The sequence below is a fragment of the Zea mays genome, chromosome 1 (assembly GCF_902167145.1).
Source record: "Zea mays cultivar B73 chromosome 1, Zm-B73-REFERENCE-NAM-5.0, whole genome shotgun sequence".
NCBI lineage: Eukaryota > Viridiplantae > Streptophyta > Magnoliopsida > Poales > Poaceae > Zea > Zea mays.
In genome coordinates this window covers 92917453-92944258 of record NC_050096.1, presented here as the reverse complement: position 1 = coordinate 92944258, position 26806 = coordinate 92917453, and the positions used below count along the sequence as shown (strand labels likewise).

Below are 26806 nucleotides of genomic sequence, written 5' to 3'. Positions count from 1 at the left end.
GTAGGAATGCTTGGTATACTCCTCCATGCGCCTAGGGGTCCCTTTTATAGCCCCAAGGCAGCTAGGAGCCGTTGAGAGCAAATCTGGAAGGCTGATCTTGCCTTCTATCGACTGGTGCACCGGACAGTCCGGTGCACACCGGACACTGTCCGGTGCCCGATTTCTTTCCTTAAACGGCACAGCCGACCGTTGGCCGCCAGAGAGCCGTTGGCGCACCGGACATGTCCGGTGCACACCGGACAGCCCGGTGCCCCCTTCTAGCCGTTGGCTCGGCCACGTGTCCCGCGCAGATCGCGCGGACGACCGTTGGCCCGGCCGACCTATGGCGGAACCGCCCGAATTATTCCAGCTTAAGTGCCCAAGTCGCACCCTTAAGGGCAGCAACACACTTAAACAGGAATAACCCGTCAGTCCCTCGGATCTAGTCCGATAAAGCCACTTACCAGGATCGAATACCACTAGCTCACTCGAAGGTGAGGCACAGAGAAATACAATAAAACATAATGCCACAAATTTAATAAGTATAATCAGTGATTACATTATCGGAGTTTCAGAAATAATAACCATAAATTTTAATGCAGCGGAAATAACTAACGGAGAAAACCGAGTAACATGGCGAAGCCTGGCCACGCTACTCCTCCTGGTCCTCTCCTGCGGAAGCAATAACCCACTCGACCGTCTGTCCCGGTGGTAGGGACGAAGGCCAAGTCACACCATCAACTAAAGCAAGGAGGTACCTGCAAAAATTATGCCACAAGCAAGGCTGAGTATACTAATACTCAGCTAGACTTACCCGGTGTGAGGAGTCTACTCCTCTACCTCTAGACATGCAGCTGTTTGGCTGAGGGGTTTGGTTTGCCAAAAGCACTAGCTGAGTCTAAAATCAAGTTTTAGCTTTTCAAGTTTTAGTATGATCCTTTTTGACTAGATGTGTACCTAGCTAATCATACATGATATCAAGCATTTTTATCAAACAACATCTTTTGTCAGTCACCTCATTTCCACTTATTACTCAATGCAGTACAATGGATCAAGCAGTCTCATTAGCTGCGAGAAGCAGACGATTCGAATCGAGTTTTTATCCTTGCAAGGTAAACCTAAACACACGACATGCAGGGGCACTCCGTCCCCACACATATCAACCGTCCCCATCGATTCCCTGGCAACAGATCAGGGCTCACCGCCTTGGCGTACAATGCCCCACTGACCCCGACTGGCCGTCGTGCAGTGACCGCACTTGTACCCACCATAACCGGAATGGGAGACCTCGTCTCAGGTCGCGTGAGGGGATATGTCTGCGGGCAGGTTCAATCAGGTACTAGGCTTACCGATTTACCATATTTCTCGGTATGTGTTTAGTACGTTCAAACGCTTGACACAGGTATCCGCACGTTAATCCTTATTCCAATTTCATCTCGTAGACCACGTATCCCCATGGATCCGTGTCCACAGACCAATCATCCATATGATATGAAAGTGGGTACAACCAATTCCTGACCTCGCGCAAGTGCTAGAAAAATCACTCGACTTCTACCGAGATCCCTAATTAGCAAAGCAGCTAATCGACCTAGCATACTAGTATCCATCTCAACAGGAATCCTGAGTTCATGCAACTAGGATTTCAGTCAACTCCTACACTTAAGTGCACAGTACAAGCCTACAAACATTAAGTGTAGTAAAATAGCATATATAAACGGTTATGCATAAAACCGGGGCTTGCCTTTAATTTGACACTTTGATAGTGTTTGTTGGGGGAGGGTACTCGCTCGGCGAGCATCCACTGGTTAAGTCCATCCTTCAGGTCGTCCACCAACTGCATCTTGTTGTTGGCACCACATCACTTGCACGATCGTCATCTCTCGGTCCTAAATGAGATGCAGGATGCATATGTATGAATATGATGAAATATGTCACAAGATAATTTAAGTACACGCTAGCGAATTAAACACTAAGTAGCGAGACATCACAAGCAACCACACACACTAGCGTTAGCTAACTACCTATCATCGAGCGCACAATGTTAACACCACTAAAAGACGACAAACATTTCGTATACTTACGCAACACAAATACGACCCCATAAGTACAAGCGTTTATTTAATTTGCTACGGCTTTTCATTAGTTCTTCTATTTATCACACAAAAGCATCCAACACAAGTTTAACCGATGACAGGCATCAACGGCTATGTAAATTCTATATCACAATCAACTACAGCAAGAAACATACAAAACATGACACACGTGCAGTATTAAGCTTAGTCATGGCAAATCTACATTAATTTAGTGCTAACCAACCATTTTTAGCCAAAAGGGTGAACTAACACTAAATAAGCACAAGCAGAATTTTTGGACAGCAATACAGCAGTCACTTGTTTTAATCATAACTCTTTAATTATTAGTCCAAAAATATCAAACTAGGACTTTCTGGAAAGCTTAAAAAGTGAACTACAACTTTGGTATTTTCATCACAACATGATTCAACACTTAGCAAGGTCAAAACGTGCTAATACAACAGCGCTGTCCAGATTTGGACAGATTCAGAGTATGACTTTAAAAATTCATAACTGAAGATTCAGACATCCAAATAAAGTGATCTTAGACTTTCTAGAAAGCTAATTAAATGTTCTACAAATTATTTATAAACATCCCTGGCTGGTTTAATATGTATCAAGGGTAGAATACGCGATGAAGGCTGTGCTGTCCAGAATTGGACAGATTCAGTCGCCACATTTGAAACATTCATAACTTAAGCTTTAGACCACCAAAAAGAGTGATCTAAGACTTTTTGAAAAGCTTAGCAAAAGTACTACACAACTTTTATAATCGCCAAGAAGTGATTCCAGGTTTAACTAAACCAATTATTACAGTTTTCGAAATCTGTTCTGACGGTGGACAGAACACAGTAACCAGTTTGTAAAATTCATAACTCTTAAACTATCAGGCCTGTAGTTATGAAATTTTAACACAAGCAAGATCAGAAAAGCATCTACAACTTTCTTATAACGACCATGAACAGATTGCAACATTAAATTGAACAAACAATACAGTTTCTGAAATCTGTACAGAATTTGGACAGATTCAGTCACTGAATTTGTAAACAGCATAACTCCTAAACTGTCAGACCTATGGCTGTCAAATTTTAACACCAGCAAGATAATAAAGTTATCTACCACTTTTCTATAGCACATATCTACAGAAAACACAATTTAGTTCATCAAACATACAGCACACCGAAAACAGTACGTGCAGCCCAAAACAGAAATTAATAGATTTCAGCTCCTATACAATTCAAGAATTGCCGCGTTCTAAGTACTTGAACTATTCTAACATTTTACCATTCGTTAGAGTTGAATTATTTAAATGAGGACTAACAAGTAGACTTGCTAATTTTTATACAAGTTATTTCGCGATCTAGAACTACCATACCCAACTAATCAACGCATTCACCACAATAATCATCCAACAATTTGCATTTTAAATTAGACAACACATGAGCACTACTACTTCACATTTCATTTCATATAGAACCTCAAGGCGACAATAATAACACACAGGTAATCGACCTTTCTCTACGACCTTCAGTTGGGTTAACAACAGATGACATGATGACTACAAAGGCATGTCACCATTTCATCACACTCATTCATCGCCTATATGCGCACTAATGCATTTCTTGCGACACATGCACTCAAAATCAATCCACACTACACAAAAACACTCATCTCTTATTTATGCGCAGACTTAACACCTTTCGGGATAAAGCGTCACTATAAACACCTTACACATAACTGCCTTAGGAACCTATTAGTTCACTCGAAGACATCTATTCAAGTCATAAACACAATCATACACTTATTTGCGAAGCACAATTTACGGAACGCCTAACGCGCATAGACTCGACTTATAATTATAGAGGAAGTGATGACTACTTACGGCATGTCATCACCTCTCTACTTAAGCCGGGACAATTTCTACCTACAACGACGAAACATTTATGTCGAGCACACTTTATTTTACCCTGTCTCGCATACAACCATATCATGGCGTGCACTCGAGACACTACCGATTAACTTAACGCAATTACCACCACAATGCACTTCGATATACACGTTCGACATCACAGTGCTTCGACAGACCCCACACTTCCAATCTACTTGTCACATCCAAACACACCTCGTGACCACTGCATTCTTATAACCAATTTTTAGCGCAATTATTTATGACAACACTTAGCGATTAGACGAGTGAAACACCAACTGACTATTCGTACATTCGCCTTTGAAACACTTAATCATATGTGACATAATTTATATTTTCAACCCACTCTAACCTACACCATGATGAATACATAAAATATATTTACATAGACTAACTCATTAGCCGACAGCGGAAACCACCACATGCTTTACGCTTTATTAGATTTACCACGACTAACACACTGCTTTATGACGAAGTATTTTAACAAACGATTAATACCATCCACGAACCATCCTCGTGACACCTAAATGAATCATCGCAACCATATATATTCAAACACCAATACACACCACATCGACCAAAACGTATTTAGACAAACTACAAATCGCACACATCAAACAACTTCTTGTTCTCCAACCGCAAATGTGCTCCTACCAATGCGTATGACCGAAACGTTTTACACACATCCACACATATACATGCACTGTCTGACTTCAACCAAATCATACATAATATAAACTATAAATCAATCAACCTGAACGGGATCGGATTTGGGTTGTGCAAGCACGTGGTTCACCCGACCGGTCTTGTATCGAACACGCGTGCGCGACGAATGGCATTGACAGCTAGCTGCGATTAGACACACACAACCGTTCAACAGTTTTACCGAGCACAAAAATAAAAATATAATAGCAGCAAGGGCAGCGAGGGTTTTCTCACCACGGGTTCCGACGGCGTCGCGGATGGGGTTGCGCAAAAACAGCAAACACCCGGCGAGTGTCGACGGCGTGCTGTTCACTGCGCTTTATAAAACAGCGAGCCGGCAGTGCGCGGAGATGCCGGGGCTGCTGTAGGAAATCGACGACGCGTGGCTTGCTGCGCATTTTATTGAGCACATAGCAAGCACCGACTGGGCACTGCGCAGTTCCGGGTCGGCGCAAGCGACACGGATGGGATCCCATGGTTGCTTCGCGTTGCGGCATTCCGTCGAGCAAGCGAGAGCGCTGGGAAATAGAGCTCGCTGCACATGACCATGGGGGCAAAGCGAATGGCCGGCTACAGAAAATGAGCTCGGTTGTCGATGGGAGCGGCCATGGCCGGATCTGGGCGAGGCCACAGGTAGCAGGGGAAGCGACGATCCGGAGAGCAGCTCGCTGGAGAGGTAGAAATGGCGCGTGGAACAGAGAGGCGAGGGCCTAGGCGTTTCCTGGCCGCGGCAGGGAAGAGAAAAAGGGGGCGCCATGGCCATGGAGGAAAGGAGCTGCTGCTCCCTGCGCTGAGAAGGGGGTGCTGCTGCTCGCCTATAGGGAGCGAGCGCCACGGGGAAAGCTTGCCTGGGCGCCTGTGGGCCAGTGTTGAGGGAGGAGGGATGGACGCCATGGCTGCTGGCTTGCTCCCTGCTGGCCGCCGTGGGGAACCAGGGAGGAAGAAGCTGACGCCTGCTGTTCTATCGTGTAGGAGAAGGAGGAAAGAAGAGGGCTGGTTTGGGCGGCTAGGGGTGGGAGTGCAAAAGTTGCCAAGTGAACACCTCTATTTATAGAAGCAGCCCTAGGGTTAGGGTTTTCTTTGTGGGCCAAATGGGCTGGGTTGGGCTGGAATGGGCTTGGCCCAAAACACGTTATCGGGCTGCGCTAATTTATTTTCCGGAATAAAAATGCTCTCGCGGAGTTCGTCGCTACGGAAAAATAGAGCGAAATAGAGTTCGGACGAACGGATGATTGAGCGATTAATTCGACCGAGAGTCTAATTTGATTTCGCTCGAAAATAATTCCCTACGAGTGATTCGAAAATAAATTGTCTCGGAATACGACCGGCTTTCGGATTTTTAGTCGGAGAAGGCGAATCGTGATATTTTAAAATCGCTGTCGATACGGGGTTGTGAATTCGGTTCGGACATAAGATATTTGGCCGAAACGAGTAAAATTGATTTAGAGGACGACATATTGAGTATTCCGTTTGAGAGTACGGATCCGAATAAAATAGTCGAACATAAATCAAGGTTCGAAAAATTACACTCGGGCTCAGACCAAATAACAGTCGTCGAGAGTTTGATTAAATGAGCTTCATATGATTTTTATAATTCGAGAATGATTTTTGAGTTCGCATTCGCGCCGAGAATAAAAGTTTTAACAGGCTCCAAAATTGGCCTTCTGCGAGACTGAGTAACTCCGAATTCGGTGAAACATGAATGAATAATCTGGATAATCAGGGACATACGCGAGCGAGAAATAGAAATTTTTACTGATCATCCGAGATTAGGACAAATCTCGCGACGTAACATGAAACTGACACCTGGGGTGTCACACGACCGTTGGCTCACCGGACAGTCCGGTGCACACCGGACAGTCCGGTGAATTATAGCCGTACGTCGCCGGTAAATTCCCGAGAGCGGCCAGTTCGCCCGAGTCATTCTGGTGCACCGGACACTGTCCGGTGCACCACCGGACAGTCCGGTGCTCCAGACCGAACAGCCTTTTGGCTGTACACAGCCAACTTTTCTCTGACTCGATTTCTCCTGTTTCAAGCACTTAGACACAATACATTAGTCTTCAAAACAATGTACTAAGGCTTAGAAACATACCTTTACTCTTGATTTGCACTTTGTCCATCCATGGGTATAGATTCACATTTAAGCACTTGTGTTGGCACTCAATCACCAAAATACTTAGAAATGGCCCAAGGGCACATTTCCCTTTAAAATCCGCTCCGCTATAATTCACCGGACATGTCCGGTGAGCCAGCGGAGCAACGGCTACTTCGCTCCAACGGTCGACTGCAACGCATTAAATGCGCGCTTGCTCGCGCAGAGGAGCAGTGCACGCGCGGTTGGCACACCAGACAGTCTACAGGACTTGTCCGGTGCGCCACCGGACAGCCAGGCGGGCCCACAAGTCAGAGCTCCAATGGTCGAAACCCAACGGCCAGGTGACGTGGCTGGCGCACCGGACAGTGTTCGGTGGCGCACCGGACTGTCCGGTACGCCATGCGACAGCAGCCTCCACCAAACGGCTAGTTTGGTGGTTGGGGCTATAAATACCCCAACCACCCCCACATTCAAGTCATCCAAGTTTTCCACCTTCCAACTACTTACAAGAGCTCTAGCATTCAATACAAGACACACCCAAGTGATCAAATCCTCTCCCAATTCCACACAAGGCTTTAGTGATTAGTGAGAGAGATTTGTTGTCTTCTTTTGAGCTCTTGCGCTTGGATTGCTTCCTTCTTTCATTCTTTCTTGCGAACAACTCAATTGTAACCAAGGCAAGAGACACCAATTGTGTGGTGGTCCTTGCGGGGAAGTTTTGTTCCCGTTTGATTGAGAAGAGAAGCTCACTCGGTCCGAGGGACCGTTTGAGAGAGGGAAAGGGTTGAAAGAGACCCGGTCTTTGTGACCACCTCAACGGGGAGTAGGTTTGCGAAAACCGAACCTCGGTAAAACAAATCCGCGTGTCACACTCTTTATTCGCTTGCGATTTGTTTTGCACCCTCTCTCTCGGACTCGATTATAATTCTAACGCTAACCCGGCTTGTAGTTTGTGTGTAAGTTTGTAAATTTCAGTTTCGCCCTATTCACCCCCCTCTAGGCGACTTTCAATTTGTATCAGAGCCTGGTGCTTCATTAGAGCCTAACCGCTCGAAGTAATGTCGGGAGATCACGCCAAGAGGGAGATGGAGACCGGCGACAAGCCCACTACAAGCCACGGGAAAGCTTCATCGGAAGAGTCCCGCAACAAGGGGAAGGGGAAGGAGAAGAAATCCTCTTCCCACAAGTCGCATCGGAGTGGCGACAAGAAAAAGAAGATGAGGAAGGTGGTCTACTACGAGACCGATACTTCATCACCTTCCACCTCCTGCTCCGACGCGCCATCCATCACTTCTAAGCGCCATGAGCGCAAGAAGTTTAGTAAGATCCCCTTATGCTATCCTCGCATTCCTAAACATACGCCTTTACTTTCCGTCCCATTAGGCAAACCACCAACGTTTGATGGTGAATATTATGCTAGGTGGAGTGATTTGATGCGATTTCATCTAACCTCACTCCACAAAAGTATATGGGATGTTGTTGAGTTTGGCGTACAGGTACCATCCGTAGGGGATGAAGATTACGATGAGGACGAAGTGGCCCAAATCCAACACTTCAACTCCCAAGCCTCAACTATACTTCTCGCCTCTCTAAGTCGAGAGGAGTATAATAAGGTGCAAGGGTTGAAAGGTGCCAAGGAGATTTGGGACACACTAAAGACCGCGCACGAAGGAGACGAGGTGACCAAAATCACCAAGCGGGAAACGACCGAGGGGGAGCTCGGTCGCTTCCGACTTCGCCAAGGGGAGGAGCCACAAGACATGTACAACCGGCTCAAAACCTTGGTGAATCAAGTGCGCAACCTCGGGAGCAAAAAATGGGATCACCACGAAATGGTTAAGGTTATTCTAAGATCACTTGTTTTCCTTAACCCTACTCAAGTTCAATTAATTCGTGGCAATCCTAGATATACACTAATGACTCCCGAGGAAGTAATCGGGAATTTTGTGAGCTTTGAATTGATGATCAAAGGCTCAAGAAATATCAACGAGCTTGATGGCCCCTCCATGTCCGAAGCACAACCGGTCGCATTCAAAGCGACGGAGGAGAAGAAGGAGGAGTCTACATCGAGTAAAACACCCATCGACGCCTCCAAGCTCGACAACGAGGAAATGGCGCTCGTCATCAAGAGCTTTTGCCAAATCCTCAAGCAAAGGAGAGGGAAAGATTACAAGCCCCGCTCCAAGAAAGTTTGCTACAAATGTGGTAAGCCTGGTCATTTTATTGCAAAATGTCCATTATCTAGTGATAGTGACAGGGGCGACGACAAGAAGGGGATAAGAAAGGAGAAGAAGAAGTACTACAAGAGGAAGGGCGGCGATGCCCATGTTTGCCGGGAATGGGACTCTGACGAGAGCTCCACCGACTCCTCCTCCGATGAGGACACCGCAAACATTGCCGTCACCAAGGGACTTCTCTTCCCCAACGTCGGCCACAAGTGCCTTATGGCAAAGGACGGCAAAAAGAAGAAGGTTAAATCCAAATCCTCCACTAAATATGAGTCTTCTAGTGATGATAATGCTAGTGATGAGGAGGATAATTTGCATACCCTTTTTGCCAACCTAAACATGCAACAAAAGGAAAAATTAAATGAATTGATTAGTGCTATTCATGAAAAGGATGATCTCTTGGACACCCAAGAGGACTTCCTTATTAAAGAAAATAAGAAGCATGTTAAGGTTAAAAATGCTTACGCTCTAGAAGTAGAAAAATGTGAAAAACTATCTAGTGAGCTAAGCACTTGCCATGAGACTATTGACAACCTTAGAAATGACAATGCTAAACTTATTGCTAAGGTTGATTCAAATGCTTGCAATGTTTCAATTCCCAATCCTAGAAATGATAATGTTGATTTACTTGCTAAGATTGAAGAATTGAACATTTCTCTTGATAGCCTTAGAAATGAAAATGAAGAATTGCTTGCTAAGGCTAAAGAATTAGATGTTTGCAATGCTTCCATTTCCGACCTTAGAAGTAAAAATGATATATTGCATGCTAAGGTTGTAGAATTAAAATCTTGCAAACCCTCTACATCTACCGTTGAACATACTTCCATTTGTACTAGATGTAGAGATATTAACATCGATGCTATTCATGATCACATGGCGTTAATTAAACAACAAAATGATCATATAGCAAAATTAGATGCTAAAATTGCCGAGCATGACTTAGAAAATGAAAAGTTTAAAATTGCTAGAAGCATGCTTTATAATGGGAGACGCCCTGGCATCAAGGATGGCATTGGCTTCCAAAAGGGGGACAACGTCAAACTTAATGCCCCTCCTAAAAGATTGTCTAATTTTGTTAAGGGCAAGGCTCCCATGCCTCAGGATAACGAGGGTTACATTTTGTACCCTGTCGGTTATCCCGAGAGCAAAATTAGGAGAATTCACTCTAGGAAGTCTCACTCTGGCCCTAATCATGCTTTTATGTATAAGGGTGAGACATCTAGCTCTAGGCAACCAACCCGTGCTAAGTTGCCTAAGAAGAAAACTCCTAGTGCATCAAATGACCATAGCATTTCATTTAAGACTTTTGATGCTTCATATGTGCTAACCAACAAATCAGGCAAGGTAGTTGCCAAGTATGTTGGGGGCAAACACAAGGGCTCCAAGACTTGTGTTTGGGTACCCAAAGTTCTTGTATCTAATGCCAAAGGACCCAAAACCATTTGGGTACCTAAAGTCAAGAACTAAACTTGTTTTGTAGGTTTATGCATTCGGGGGCTCAAGTTGGATCATCGACAGCGGGTCCACAAACCACATGACAGGGGAGAAGAAGATGTTCTCCTCCTATGAGAAAACCAAGATCCCCAACGAGTTATCACATTCGGGGATGGAAACCAAGGTTTGGCCAAAGGATTGGGTAAAATTGCTATATCTCCTGACCATTCAATTTCTAATGTTTTTCTTGTAGATTCCTTAGATTACAATTTGCTTTCCGTTTCGCAATTATGTCAAATGGGCTACAACTGCCTTTTTACTGATGTAGGTGTCACTGTCTTTAGAAGAAGTGATGATTCAATAGCATTTAAGGGAGTATTAGAGGGTCAGCTATACTTGGTAGATTTTGATAGAGCTGAACTCGACACTTGCTTAATTGCTAAGACTAACATGGGTTGGCTATGGCACCGCTGACTAGCCCATGTTGGGATGAAGAATCTTCATAAGCTTCTAAAGGGAGAGCACATTTTAGGATTAACAAATGTTCATTTTGAGAAAGACAGGATTTGTAGCGCATGCCAAGCAGGGAAGCAAGTTGGTGCTCATCATCCACACAAAAACATCATGACGACTGACAGGCCACTGGAGCTCCTACACATGGACCTATTCGGCCCGATAGCGTACATAAGCATCGGCGGGAGTAAGTACTGTCTAGTTATTGTGGATGATTATTCTCGCTTCACTTGGGTATTCTTTTTGCAGGAAAAATCTCATACCCAAGAGACCTTAAAGGGATTCTTGAGACGGGCTCAAAATGAGTTCGGCTTAAGGATCAAGAAAATAAGAAGCGACAACGGGACGGAGTTCAAGAACTCTCAAATTGAAGGCTTCCTTGAGGAAGAGGGAATCAAGCATGAGTTCTCTTCTCCCTACACACCACAACAAAATGGTGTAGTGGAGAGGAAGAATAGAACTCTATTGGACATGGCAAGAACCATGCTTGATGAGTACAAGACTTCGGATCGGTTTTGGGCCGAGGCGGTCAACACCGCCTGCTACGCCATCAACCGGTTATATCTACACCGAATCCTCAAGAAGACATCATACGAACTCCTAACCGGTAAAAAGCCCAATATTTCATATTTTATAGTCTTTGGTAGCAAATGCTTTATTCTTGTTAAAAGAGGTAGAAAATCTAAATTTGCTCCTAAGACTGTAGAAGGCTTTTTTCTAGGATATGACTCAAACACAAGGCTATATAGAGTCTTTAACAAGTCCACTGGACAAGTTGAAGTTTCTTGTGATGTTGTGTTTGATGAGACTAATGGATCTCAAGTAGAGCAAGTTGATCTTGATGAGATAGGTAATGAAGAGGCTCCATGCATCGCGCTAAGGAACATGTCCATTGGGGATGTGTGTCCTAAGGAATCCGAAGAGCCTCCAAATGCACAAGATCAACCATCCTCCTCCACGCAAGCATCTCCACCAACTCAAAATGAGGATGAGGTTCAAGTTGATGAAGTAGAAGATCAAAGAGATGAGCTACCTCAAGATGACGGCAACAATCAAGGGGGAGATACAAATGATCAAGACAAGGTGGATGAAGAAGCAAGGCCGCCACACCCAAGAGTCCACCAAGCAATCCAACGAGATCACCCCGTCGACACCATTCTCGGCGACATTCATAAGGGGGTAACCACTAGATCTCGTGTTGCACATTTCTGTGAGCATTACTCTTTTGTTTCCTCTATTGAGCCACACAGGGTAGAGGAAGCACTCCAAGATTCGGATTGGGTGGTGGCGATGCAAGAGGAGCTCAACAACTTCACTAGGAATGAGGTGTGGCATTTGGTTCCACGTCCTAATCAAAATGTTGTAGGAACCAAGTGGGTTTTCCGCAACAAGCAAGACGAGCATGGTGTGGTGACAAGGAACAAAGCCCGACTTGTGGCCAAGGGATACTCCCAAGTCGAAGGTTTGGATTTCGGTGAAACCTATGCACCCGTAGCTAGGCTTGAGTCAATTCGTATATTATTAGCCTATGCTACTTACCATGGCTTCAAGCTTTACCAAATGGACGTGAAGAGTGCCTTCCTTAATGTATTAATCAAGGAAGAGGTCTATGTTGAGCAACCTTCCGGCTTTGAAGATAGTGAGTACCCTAACCATGTTTATAAACTCTCTAAGGCGCTTTATGGGCTCAAGCAAGCCCCAAGAGCTTAGTATGAATGCCTTAGAGACTTCCTTATCACTAATGGATTCAAAGTCGGAAAGGCCGATCCTACACTCTTTACCAAAACACTTGAAAAAGATTTGTTTGTATGCCAAATTTATGTTGATGATATTATATTTGGGTCTACTAACGAATCTACATGTGAAGAGTTTAGTAGGATCATGACACAAAAATTCGAGATGTCAATGATGGGGGAGTTGAAGTATTTCTTAGGATTTCAAGTGAAGCAACTCCAAGAGGGCACCTTCATTAGCCAAACGAAGTATACTCAAGACATTCTAACCAAGTTTGGGATGAAGGATGCCAAGCCCATCAAGACACCCATGGGAACTAATGGGCATCTCGACCTCGACACGGAAGGTAAATTCGTAGATGAAAAAGTATACCGGTCGATGATAGGCTCTTTACTCTATTTATGTGCATCTCGACCGGATATTATGCTTTCCATATGCATGTGTGCAAGATTCCAAGCCGACCCTAAGGAAGCTCACCTTACGGCCGTAAAACGAATCTTGAGATATTTAGTTTATACTCCTAAGTTTGGGCTTTGGTCTCCTAGGGGATCCACATTTGATTTAATTGGTTATTCGGATGCCGATTGGGCGGGGTGTAAAATTAATAGAAAGAGCACATCAGGGACTTGCCAGTTCTTGGGAAGATCCTTGGTGTCTTGGGCTTCAAAGAAGCAAAATTCCGTAGCTCTTTCTACCGCCAAAGTCGAGTACATTGCCGCAGGTCATTGTTGCGCGCAACTACTTTGGATGAGGCAAACCCTTAGGGACTACGGTTACAAATTAACCAAAGTTCCTCTTCTATGTGATAATGAGAGTGCAATCCGCATGGCGGATAATCCCGTTGAGCATAGCCGCACTAAACACATAGCCATTCGGTATCATTTTCTAAGGGTCACCAACAAAAGGGAGATATCGAGATTGCATATATTAACACTAAAGATCAATTAGCCGATATCTTTACCAAGCCACTAGATGAACAAACTTTTAACAAACTTAGGCATGAGCTAAATATCCTTGATTCTAGAAATTTCTTTTGATGTCTTGCATACATAGCTCATAAATATACCTTTGATCATATCTCTTTCATATGCTATGACTAATGTGTTTTCAAGTGAATTTCAAACCAAGTCATAGGTGTATTGAAAGGAAATTGGAGTCTTCGGCGAAGACAAAGGCTTCCACTCTGTAACTCATCCTTCGCCGTCGCTCCGTGCAACTCTCCGTCTTTGGTATAATCTTCACTCATATGTTTTATTTGCCAAAGGGGAGAATGTAGTTATAAAAGGGCTTATATCTCACTCAAGTATCCGTTTTTGGCGATTCATGCCAAAGGGGGAGAAAGTATTAGCCCAAAGCAAAAGGACCGCACCACCACTAATTTTAAAAAGAGTTTTTCAATTGATATGATTTTCAAATTGGTATCTCATATTGTGTTCAAAAGGGGGAGAAAGTAGTATTTTCAAAATTGATATCTTAAAACCCTCTTGAGCACTAAGAGGAGATTTCATTGAGGGGGAGTTTTGTTTAGTCAAAGGAAAAGCATTTGAAACAGGGGGAGAAAATTTCAAATCTTGAAAATGCTTCGCAAAATCTTATTCATTTACCTTTGACTATTTGCAAAAGAACTTTGAAAAGAATTTACAAAAGAATTTGCAAAAACAAAACATGTGGTGCAAGCGTGGTCCAAAATGTTAAAAATAAAGAAACAATCCATGTGTATTTTATAAGTATTTATATTGGCTCAATTTCAAGTAATCTTTGCACTTACATTATGCAAACTAGTTCAATTATACACTTCTATACTTGCTTTGGTTTGTGTTGGCATCAATCACCAAAAAGGGGGAGATTGAAAGGGAATTAGGCTTACACCTATTTCCTAATTGATTTTGGTGGTTGAATTGCCCAACACAAATAATTGGACTAACTAGTTTGCTCTAGTCCATAAGTTATACAGGTGCCAAAGGTTCACACTAAGCCAATAAAAAGACCAAGAAATGGGTTCAACAAAGAGAGCAAGGGATAACCGAAGTGTGCCCTGGTCTGGCGCACCAGACTGTCCGGTGTGCCACCGGACAGTGTCCGGTGCACCAGGGGACTCCATGCTAAACTCTTCACCTTCGGGAATTCTCAGAGGAGCCTCGCTATAATTCACCGGACTGTCCGGTGCTCCACCGGACAGTGTCCGGTGCCCCAAGGGAGAGCGACTCTGAACTCGCCAGCTTCGGAAATCCGCTCCGCTATAATTCACCGGACATATCCGGTGCACACCGGACTGTCCGGTGAGCCAGCGGAGCAATGGCTACTTCGCGCCAACGGTCGACTGCAACACATTAAATGCGCGCCTGCGTGCGCAGAGGAGCAGTGCACGCGCGGGTGGCACACCAGACAGTCTACAGGACTTGTCCGGTGCGCCACCGGACAGCCAGGCGGGCCCACAAGTCAGAGCTCCAACGGTCGGAACCCAACGGCCAGGTGACGTGGCTGGCGCACCGGACAGTGTCCGGTGGCGCACCGGACTGTCCAGTGCGCCATGCGACAGCAGCCTCCACCAAACGGCTAGTTTGGTGGTTGGGGCTATAAATACCCCAACCAACCCCACATTCAAGTCATCCAAGTTTTCCACCTTCCAACTACTTACAAGAGCTCTAGCATTCAATACAAGACACACCCAAGTGATCAAATTCTCTCCCAATTCCACACAAGGCTTTAGTGATTAGTGAGAGAGATTTGTTGTGTTCTTTTGAGCTCTTGCGCTTGGATTGCTTCCTTCTTTCATTCTTTCTTGCGAACAACTCAATTGTAACCAAGGCAAGAGACACCAATTGTGTGGTGGTCCTTGCGGGGAAGTTTTGTTCCCGTTTGATTGAGAAGAGAAGCTCACTCGGTCCAAGGGACCGTTTGAGAGAGGGAAAGGGTTGAAAGAGACCCGGTCTTTGTGACCACCTCAACGAGGAGTAGGTTTGCGAAAACCGAACCTCGGTAAAACAAATCTGCGTGTCACACTCTTTATTCACTTGCGATTTGTTTTGCACCCTCTCTTTCGGACTCGATTATATTTCTAACGCTAACCTGGCTTGTAGTTTGTGTGTAAGTTTGTAAATTTCAGTTTCGCCCTATTCACCCCCCTCTAGGCGACTTTCAATAACCACTGGCTCTTTTCAATGACAAGTGATTTAAAGTCTTAAACAACATCGGATGTAGCTAAATGTACATATTTAGCAACCAAACAATAATAGAATGTTGCTTCTCTATATCTATTTGTTTTATGTTATTGTTCTGCCAATCGATCACTAGTCAAACATCAGTAACATTTCTATTTGTATTAAATTATGAGTTTCCGTTAGTATTTCCATTTCTGTTCGTTTTCGCAATTCCGTTTATCCCGCTCCCGTTTCCGTTCCCGACTATTCCGGACCCAATCTCGTTTCCGACGATAAAATGCGGATACGAAAACGAGAGAGGGGTTTTTCCGTCCGTTTTCATCCCTACCTCCCTCACTGTCGGAATTTGACTCTTTGTCGAGTATTTTTTTCGGGCACTCGGCAAAGAAACTCTTTGCCGAGTGCCGAGTGACAAGCAAAAAACCCTCGGTAAAAACAAAACACTCGGCAAAGAGTCACCTAGCCAGTTGCGACCTACGGAGGCCTTAGGACGGCCGAGCAGCCAAAGACCGAACACGGCCTCAATCACAAAGCGAAGACCATACTTTTTATCTTGTACTGACTATATGCAGGATCACAAGCGAATGAGTCTTCGATCCGGTGGGCAACCATAACAAGTCATCGATAGCCGAGGCCTTTGCCTCACATCGACTAAAAGACTCACCCATCCAGTTGCGACCAAGGGGATCGTTGACGCGAAGGCTCTCAGGGTGGAGGCTATAGGTCAACCTTGTACTTTCCCGGTGCACCAGAAGACAATGCTAAGGGCCCACCCGTCAGCGTAGCGTGTGGGTGTGTTGTCTGGTGTATGCGGATTACTGTATGAGCATCACTGTAATTGCTCTGTTACATGAGGTATCCCTCGAATATAGTTGGTAGCCAGGGGTAGGGACATACTTTGGACCACCAACCCCTGGACAGGCCTAAAATTCCCTAGTCCTGTAGTGGGATGGGACATACATAACAAGAAGCTATAGTTTCCCGTAGTTTGTTTTGTTGTGCATCTGAGCTCTCTCCTGCTCCCCGAGTGTTTGGGTCCACCTTACAGCACCACCGCGTGTCAGTGCCCAACATTTGGCGCCCACCATGGGGCTCGAACCCACGACAACAAAGTTAAGAGCCTTGTGCTCTACCAAGTCATTGAAACACTCTCTGTCAGGCATCCAGACTTAGAAGCAATATCGATAAGCATGATCTGTCAAGAGTACTAGAGGGCTTAGATAATATCCTACCTCTTAGGGCATTACCACTCAGCAGCCCTTAAAAGAATCTAGGCTTGCATATAGGTGCCGGAAGTACTCGCTCATTGAAGACACCTTGTATCGGAAAGGAGTAATCCAGCGGCCACTACTCAAATGCATCGCTAGGCGCGAAGGCAGAGAGCTAATGGCCGAGGTCCGCTAGGGTTTCTCCAGATGCCACGTCGGCCCAAGGGCCCTCGCTTCCAAAACCTTGCGGCATGGTTTCTTCTGGCCCGACATTGTAAAGGACACACAAAATGTCGCCCAAAGTTGTGAGGCATGCCAGGCCTTCGTCCCACACAATGGGGGGCTTCGTAGAAGTCAATACTGATCGACCTACATGGCCGCTGCAATGATGGGACATTGATATTGTTGCTCCCTCCAAACTGCTCAAGGGAATCTGAAATACGCCTTCGTCGCTGTGGAATATTTCACTAGATGGATAGAAGCGAGGGTAGTCTCCGTGATAACTTCAAACACATCCCAGAAATTCTTTTGGTAGAACATCATCTGTAGATTCGGGGTCCCCTCTAAGATAACCATGGACAATGGAAAGCAGTTCGACAACTAGTAATTCTACGATTTCTGTGCATCAGCCGAGACTAAAGTCAACTTCGCATATGTATATCATTCCTAGTCAAACGACATAGTAGAAAGAGCAAATGAAAAAAAACTCCCAGCGGTCGAGAAAAGACTACACGACGAAACGAAGGGACGATGGCCTGGCCAGCTACCTGAAGTCATTTGGGGTTGAAACACGGCCGAGACTAGATGCAGAGGTTTCACACCTTTCAAGCTATTGTATGGCGCGGAGGCCATGACACCACAAGAGCTCAATTTCAAGTCCCCAAGAGTGGAAAACAACTCAGCAACGGGGGTCGATGAACCAGCGGACAAGGACTTACTCGAAGACTACATAGTCAATGTGCTCGGCACAATCATCAAGTATCAAGAAGAAATCAAGACTTGGAGAGACAAGTCAGTCAAAACCAAAGAGTTCGATGAAGGCGATCTCGTCCTTATCCGGACACCCCTAACACAAGCGAGAGGAAAACTCAAACCAAAATGGGAGGGGCCCTACATCGTCTCAAAGAAGACTTCGGTGTGTTCCTATAGGCTAACCAGCCAAACAGGCGTGCATCTGGATCATAGCTAGAGTGTAGAAAACTTACAAAGGTTCTATGTGTAAAAATGCTTTGCTCGAAAGGGCCTCAGAATGCCCATGCAATATTCAACCATTGAGATTTAGGTTCGCGCTCTTTTCCTCGTGAAGGGGGCGAGGTTTTTAATGAGGAAGAGCCTTGTAATAAAGCAGCAAAAATCCCCCAACAAATGTCAATGGCTAAAAAGGCTCCCAAAGCCAACATTTGGCCCTAAAGGCAGTCACCGCCACGCCAGGCAAAGCCCGTCCGCGGCGTGCGACGCAACCTCTTGGTGCAAACCGCCTCAGGGCGACACTGGATTAAAATAAAATCTTAGCAAAGACACCTCCGAGTGCAAAGCCACCTTCAGGTGCAAACCGGCTCAGGGCGACGCCAGATCAAAATAAAATCTTGGCGAAGACACCTCCGGATGCAAACCACCTCAGAGCGACGCCATATTAAAATAAAATATTGATGAAGACACCCCTGGGTGCAAAACAAAACACCTCAGGGCACCGCCGAATTAAAATCTCCGCACAGATACCCAAGTGCACGAACACTCCAAAGAGTACAGCAACATAAAATGTCAGCAAAACACTATGGTGCGAAGACACCCACAAACACAAGCTAAAGGGAAACGGAAGAGATCTACCCTATCGCTGGTACATGTCCCCTATCGGGAAAGGGGAGGAGAGGGCATCGTTTCACTTTTATTTTTTGTCGATCGGAGACAACCGCACGCATTGACAAAGTACATTATTACTCAGTACGAACACAACACACCCAACATTGACGCAATCGTGCGACCTTGCAATTAAGGACTCGGGGGCTCCTCCTTTGGTATAAGACCAACCTCCCTGCAATTATGCAACATGATCTCAAGCTCCCTGCCCTTGCTAAAGAGGCCAAGGACAGACTCATTAACACAATCCCAAGCACAAAACACCCCGAATGGACCCCACCAAAACCTGACGGGGCCCAAAATCTACATCACCGAGTTCGCTAGCACTAAGGCGCAACTCCCTCCCCGACACAGGATCAACTAGACCAAAAACTCCGTGCGTCGAACACCACCACGCCTTCGGGTCGACGGACCAGAAACATCTACCCACGAAAGGGACGTACTGTCAGAGGCGCCAACACGAGTTCGACACACCTTGTCCGCTTCAAAAATGGAAGGGCCCCTAGCTGCCCCGAAAGCGTACGATATCATGATGTCCATCGCGATAAAAAAGTTTAAGTCTTTGTTAGATGACTCGTCCATTTTTGTGAAAATACCTAAGTCATCGTCATCAACCGAAGACTATGAATCAAAAAATCATCACCACTATCGGAGTCAGACGGTCTCCGGCAAGCTAAAGGAATATCAAACAAGACACCATTCAATGGGTCCTCGATCAGAAGAATGTTCGGATAGCCCCGTGCATGCCCCCAAAAAGGAACGTGCGCAAAAGCATTGTTCGCAAAATACCAACGTCAGACCCCGCTACACTAATAAACTAAAAAAAGGTGAGCTACCACCAACACAAATCTACACCTCAATCGCAGCAGCATGGAACATAAAATTAGTGGTGCGAATCTCGGCCGTCGGGGTAGCCGACCCTAGAAGAAGCGGCGGTGGCGCCACCGACGTAGCAGTCTCAAAGATAGCCCTCACAGCGGCAGCACCAGACACACCCTTATAAGCTTGCTCTTCATACGCTGTCCTCGCCTCCACAGGCAACAATCATGAAAATCGACCAGTAAATATCTTCAAAAACATAGTATGGAGCCTGTACCCGCTCCAACTCCGCTACAGAGCGTTTGCGAGCAACCTCCACGGCGTAGGGGCTCCACATACGCTCAAGCATTTCGTCAGCCATTGCACTAGCCGCTTCGGAAACTTCGTTGTATAGACCCTCGCTAGCCTTGAAGTCGGTCGAAGTCAGGCGCACCACATGTTTGCATCCTTCACGGATCAATGACTCAAACCCGCTCTCATAGGTAACGGGGGCGAAAAAAGTAATCAACCCCTAGATTATGGCAGGCAGCCTTGTCGGTTTCGTCTACAACCATGCTGCTGCCCAGCAGTCGAAGAGGCCTTCACCCTCTAGGTCCAGCGGATGGAGGGTCGCACCCAGCTCCTCGTAAACTCGGCGGAAATCGTTAAATACGTCATGCGCATGCAGCTGCATGCTATCGATGAAGCCTTCCGAGCAAAGACGTTCAGCAGACAGCTCGGTCAACGTGGTGTTAAGCTCCTTCCTCAAAAGGGAGACCTCCGATTCAGCGGACTTCGCCCTTTGCTCAAACTCGGACAATGCCTTTTTCTTCTCCTCCAGCTTTTCATGGATGGCCAAGCACTCCACCCTGGCCGATGCCGCCTCCGCACGAGCCTGCACCAAGGGGGCTTGGGAATTGACAACAACATCAAGCTAAAAAACATGTGTTGCCATTAATCTCTGCGATGGCAACAAATTACGCATAAAAGTCCTCACCGAGCGGAGATGCGAGGCGACATCTCTCAAGACCACCCTAGTAATTGAGGCGGCATCCACTCCCCCTTCACCTCAGTGTCAGAACGGACTGTGTCCCACGGTCCAACCTCAAGCCCTCTCGGTGTTAGAAATATAGGCATTTTCCGTATTATTTTAATTCCATAAATTAACATTATGATGATGACATATAAAATATGTTTAATCATAGAAATCATTATCTCAAATATATCCATAACAATATGGATCAAGAGAACATGAAACATATGAATCATATAAGCATATAAACATGGAACATGTATTATTATGGAACAACTGAAAATAAACAGATAGCAACATAAACAGCATGACTGTAAAATTAAGACAAACAGATTTATCATATTACTAGTATGAGCAGGCATCAGACACGTCATGATATAATACGACAAAACAGATTGGATAAATTTATGGCTATAAATAAAACAGCAGGTATGAACATATATAATTTGCAGAATGAAAAACAGTAAGGAGATGAATTGATCATACCCTGCCATGCGCTCCAAGGATCTAGATCCTTGTCCAACTTCACTTGTCATGTCAGCAGGAAGAAGACTTTGGGCAGTCGCGTAGACGCTCCCCAAAAACCTAATTGCCGATCCCTCGTGCAAGGTCTCGAACGGCAAGGGCTCCGGAGGCACCTGCCCTCTCGCTTCTCTGTGCGCGCAGAGTTACGAGATGGAAATACCCTCACTCGGCTGCTGGACTGTGTTCTGGAAGTGTTTTCTCGCGTGTACCGAGTGACAGGGGTGCTCCTCTATTTAACCTCTCGCAGAGGGAAGCTGAAGGAGAAAGGTCGCCGAGTCACGCCAAGAGTCGGCCAGCTCTAGCCGAGTTATGTCATGAGTCGGCCAGCTCTTGCCGAGTCACGCCATAAGTCGGCAGCTGAAGGAGAAGGGTCACTCGGCTGGCTGACGAAGAGACAGGGTCACTCGGCAGACGAAGAGACAGGGTCACTCGGCTGACGCGGTTAGTGAGTGCTAAAAATTAACACAACCACACCACGCCCGCTCGCCTGTCTGCCTGCCTGCCTGCCTGCCTCGCCTCGCCTCGCCTCGCCTCGCCTCGCCTCGCCCGGCCCGGCCCGGCCGGCGGCGGCGGCGGCGCGCGCGCGCGTGTGGCACGCCCTTGTCCATTTCTTGACTTCTCAAGTTAAGTGGAATAAATCCCACCATATAAGTCAAGGCAAAAGACCCTTGGACTTCCAATGTGGTACTATTGGTATTCTCCACCATTACACACCATAGAGTTTATTCAATAAATGGGCCAAGCCCATAAAAGATCCAACAATCCCCACCAAACTCTAGGGTTTGTAATGATGAAGTATCAGAATCACAATCCTTTGATATACCAGTGTTTCGATGGAGACTGTTAAGTTGAACATCCATCTAGAAAAAGAGTTTCACTCATTCACAACTGAACAATGGACTATGCCTTGAATTGACAGTTTTGTGCGAAATAAGATTCACTCAAATCCTTTGCTGATACTAGGCTGCAAAAGGGTATTCCCGCTGTTTAGAAGCATATAAGTCATACTTCAGTGCCTTTCATGAGTATTTAGGGATTACCCAAGTCCCATAGACTGTGACTAGCAGTCTGACTCATATAGGTGTATTCCTCTTAAGATGTTCTGTAGGACAACATCTCACCTTTATAAGACTCTTGGAATACATTAAGGTAAAAACCATCCTGCCTTACAGATAGGAAAGATGTGCATCAGAAATGAGTTAAAGAAGGGATCTTTCCTCACAATCTACTCCTAGCTTGTTTCTCCACTCTACTTCACGGGATCTCCGATCACATAGAGCAGGTTACCACTAGAGTAGATCTCACATGGGTCTCATACCCATTTCCCTCGATGCACTTTCTATCACATTGCGTGATAGACCCTTAGTGAATTGATCTGCCAGATTATTTGATGTGTGGACATAATCCACAGTAATAACTCCGGAGTTTTTCAACTTTCTGACAGATTTCAATCTCCTCTTAACATGCCTTGTAGACTTCATGTTATTCCTAGAACTGTTAACCTTTGTAATCACCGTTTGGTTGTCACAGTTCATGGAAATAGCCGGTATCGGTTTTTCAACTACTGGTAAGTCCAATAGGAAATCACGAAGCCACTCAGCCTCAGCCCCAGCAGTGTCTAATGCTGCGAGTTCTGCTTCCATTGTAGACTTCGTTAAAATAGTCTGCTTGCAAGACTTCCAGGAAACAGCGCCACCTCCAAACAGGAACACATATCCGCTTGTGGCATAAAGCTCATCAGCATCAGAAATCCAGTTGGCATCACAATAGCCTTCCAGCACTTTTGGGTTTCCGGTATAATGAATACCGTATGTCATAGTACCTTTCAAATACCGCAACACTCTCTCAAGAGCACGCAAGTGATCATCTCCTGGTTTCGACACAAATCGACTTAGCTTACTCACAGCATAAGAGATGTCTGGCCTTGTTGCACTTGCAAGGTACATGAGCGAGCCAATGATCTGGGAGTATGTCAATTGATCCCTTGCTATTCTCCGATTCTTTCTTAATAGCACACTAGGGTCATAAGGTGTTGGAGCTGGATCACAGTCACTAAAACCAAAGCGACTCAATACCTTTTCCACATAATGGGATTGTAACAGAGTTACCCCACCATCAGCTTCTCTAACAAGCTTGATGTTTAGAATGACATCAGCCTCTCCCAAATCTTTCATCTCGAAATTGCTCGATAGAAGATTTTTAACTTCCTCAATCACATTGAGATTTGATCCAAAGATCAAAATGTCATCAACATAAAGACACAGCATAACAGACTCACCCCCACCATACCGATAGTATACACACGTGTCAGATTCATTTACAACAAAGCCAGCTGCTGTAAGAGTATTATCAAACTTTTCATGCCATTGCTTAGGTGCTTGTTTTAGGCCATACAATGATTTTATCAACCTGCACACCTTGTTCTCTTGACCATCCGCAATGAACCCTTCTGGCTGATCCATATAGATCTCCTCATCCAACTCTCCATTTAGGAAAGCTGTCTTAACATCCATCTGATGAATGATAAGACCATAAGAGGCTGCCACGGCTATTAATGTGCGAATTGTAGTCAATCGAGCCACTGGTGAGTAGGTGTCAAAGAAATCTTCACCCTCCTTTTGGGTATATCCTTTGGCCACAAGCCTTGCCTTGTACCTCTCAATTGTACCATCAGGCCTAAGCTTTTTCTTGAAGATCCATTTGCAACCTATAGGTTGACAACCATAAGGACGGTCAACGACCTCCCAAGTTCCATTAGACATAATAGATTCCATCTCACTCCTTACTGCTTCTTTCCATAAGTCAGCATCAGGAGAGGAATATGCCTCACTAATGGTAGTTGGTGTGTCTTCCACAAGGTACACTATAAAGTCATTACCAAAGGATTTTGCAACCCTCTGTCTCTTGCTCTTTCGAGTGACTATAGTATCATCCTCCTCAGGGATGTGCATGTGAGAATCCTCAGCATGATCTATAGGAATCGACAGTTCGTGCTCATGGGGAATTATAGTCTCATGACTTATATCACTAGGTGTATTCTTCATGGGAAACTCATTCTCAAAAAATGTTGTGTCTCTTGATTCCATGATAGTATCAACATACATATCAGGCACATCAGATTTTATAATTAAGAACCTATACCCAGTGCTGTGAAAAGAGTACCCAAGGAATACACAATCAACAGTTTTAGGCCCAAGTTTACGCTTTTTGTTGATTGGCACATTCACTTTAGCCAAACAACCCCAAGTGCGCAAATATGAGAGATTTAATCTTCTCTTTTCCCATTCCTCAAATGGGGTGATCTCTTTGTTCTTTGTTGGAACTCTATTCAGGACATGACATGCTGTCAAAATCGCCTCACCCCACCATGCCTTGGATAATCCCGCTGTACTCAACATGGCATTCACCAAATCTGTTAGAGTGCGGTTTTTCCTTTCAGCAATCCCATTGGATTGTGGTGAGAATGGCGGTGTCCTCTCATGAATAATACCATGTTCCACGCAGAACTCATCGAACACATTAGAGAAATATTCTCCACCTCGATCAGACCTTAACCGTTTTATTTTCCTCTCAAGTTGGTTCTCAACTTCAGCTTTATAGGCCTTAAAATAATTGAACGCTTCATCTTTTGTTTTTAAGAGATACACATAGCAAAAACTAGTGGAGTCATCTATAAAAGTGAGAAAGTATCTTTTACCACCTTTGGTCAAAATTCCATTCATCTCGCACAGATCAGAATGAACAAGATCTAGAGGTGCCAAACTCCTCGCCTCAGCAGCCTTGTGTGGCTTGCGGGGTTGTTTTGATTCAACACACACATGGCACTTAGACTTTTTGACCAAGTTAAATTTAGGAATTAAATTTATATTTGCTAACCGCATAAGACAGCCAAAGCTTGCATGACAAAACCATGAATGCCATAAATCTGACTCATCAGAAAAATTAACAGAATTCACCAGTTTATTACACACATCATGCAGTGATAAGCGGAACAAGCCTCCGCAATCATATCCTTTACCAACAAAGGTACCATGTTTCGACACAACACATTTATTAGACTCAAGAACAACTTTATATCCATCTCGACATAGCATCGAAGCGCTAACGAGATTCTTCTTGATAGAGGGCACATGCTGCACGCTCTTCAATGGCACCGTCTTTCCCGAAGTAAACTTCAGAATGACCGTACCAACACCAAGAACATGAGCACGCGACCCATTACCCATCAACAAGGCGCCAGACCTCCCGACCTGGTAGGAAGTGAACATAGATGCATCAGCACACACATGAATGTTTGCACCACTGTCCATCCACCACTCAGGTGAATTACAGACTGAAAGAACAAATGGTAAAGAATTACCATACCCAGATGTTCCTTCTTCAGTTTCAGTGGTTACAACATTAGCTGATTTCTTGTCTTGAGTGAACTTGCGATCAGGGCACTCTCTTGCCCAATGTTGATCACTGCCACAGACAAAGCATCCTCCCTTTCCCTTGTTATTGTTGTTCTTCTTTTTAAACTGTGCTGTAAGAACAGGTTTATTCGTATTCTCTGGTTTGTTCTGGTTTTTCTTCTTGTTAAACTTGCGGAAGTTTCTCTTCTGCACCACATTAGCAGTAGAGGTCTCAACACCTTTTCCACTGTCCTTTGTTCTAGCCCTTTCCTCAACATCAAGAGTACCAATGAGCTCTTCCACATTGAACTCCTGTCTCTTATGTTTGAGAGAGGTAGCAAAGTCCTTCCAAGAAGGTGGCAACTTTGCGATTATACCGCCAGCCACAAACTTGTCAGGCAAAGGACAAGGAAAAAGTTCGAGTTCCTTAGCTAGTGCCTGAAACTCATGAGCCTGTTCCACTACAGATCGGTTCTCAACCATCTTGTAGTCATACAACTGCTCCATGAGATATAGCTCGCTACCAGCGTCAGTAACTCCAAACTTTCCAACAAGAGCATCCCACAGCTCTTTCCCCGTGGGAAGGATGATATAGCTTTTCTGGAATTTTGTGTCCAGTGCGCTAATTACTGCTCCTCGAAAGAGGTTGTCTTCAGCCTTAAACTTAGCCTCATCCTCAGGAGGTAAGTTGGCAGGCTTGCCCTCAGCGGCATGAAAACAAGACATTGCAGTTAGCCACAATTCCATTTTAGCTTTCCATATCAAGAAGTTTTTACCATCAAAAGGATCAGGCTTTAGCACAGCAGCAAAACCTCTGACAGAAAAATGCCTAACATTAGGTTTTTTGGATTGTTAGAAATATAGGCATTTTCCGTATTATTTTAATTCCATAAATTAACATTATGATGATGACATATAAAATATGTTTAATCATAGAAATCATTATCTCAAATATATCCATAACAATATGGATCAAGAGAACATGAAACATATGAATCCTATAAGCATATAAACATGGAACATGTATTATTATGGAACAACTGAAAATAAACAGATAGCAACATAAACAGCATGACTGTAAAATTAAGACAAACAGATTTATCATATTACTAGTATGAGCAGGCATCAGACACGTCATGA

General features: G+C 44.9%; 1 pseudogene across 1 annotated transcript; it reads right to left on the bottom strand.

Moving 5' to 3' along the window:
- Nucleotides 1-495: 495 nt before the first annotated feature.
- Nucleotides 496-5702, bottom strand: LOC100217262 (uncharacterized; annotated as a pseudogene). The gene is made up of 4 exons (NR_156016.1): nucleotides 4918-5702; nucleotides 4733-4827; nucleotides 1721-1865; nucleotides 496-737 (listed from the first exon to the last, which is right to left on the bottom strand). The product of NR_156016.1 is annotated as an uncharacterized protein (transcript).
- Nucleotides 5703-26806: the final 21104 nt, after the last annotated feature.